Genomic DNA, 682 nt, shown 5'->3' on the forward strand with positions numbered 1-682 from the left:
ATTAGAAACAAGTGAGGCAAAGATGTAGCCACAGGTTCATTTGGATGGCTCTGAAACTGTGAACTTTTACATCTCAGTGAAAATTTTCTCATCAAGCATCTCACACAAACACGGTGAGAGACTCCAGAAGGGATATAAAGACCTGTCTAATCTATGACCTTCAGGAACGTAATCAAACCAGTTATATAAGATATGTATAAATAAATAAGTGATGGAAAATGCTATGAGACTTCTTACTGCAGTGGGTATGGAGCTTCACTTTTGCAAGATGAAACATTTGTTGGAGATGGGTTGCACAATACTGTGAACATACTTAACACTACTGAACCGTACAAGAATAGTTAAGATGGTAAATTTTGTTATGTGTGTTTTATCATGATTATTTTTTTAGTTGTTCCAGACAATCAGTGGAGGTGGTTGCTGAGTTAAGCCCAGGAGTATAGATGGGACAGTGGCAATATAGCTGATACTCTATCCTGAGCCCTTTTTGCACATTAACTCTCTTAATTTCCTCTGACCCCTACTAGATAGATACTACTATTCTCTCCAGTCTGACTCCGGAATACAGGGAAAAGGCAGAATTCTTTAGTTTATCTTACTCAAAAAAAAAAAAAAAAAAAAAAAAAAAAAAAAAAAAAAAAAAGGTCAGATGCCAAAATATTCAAAAATGTCCACAGAATGT

Source organism: Lynx canadensis, chromosome A2 (genome assembly GCF_007474595.2).
Source record: "Lynx canadensis isolate LIC74 chromosome A2, mLynCan4.pri.v2, whole genome shotgun sequence".
Lineage (NCBI taxonomy): Eukaryota > Metazoa > Chordata > Mammalia > Carnivora > Felidae > Lynx > Lynx canadensis.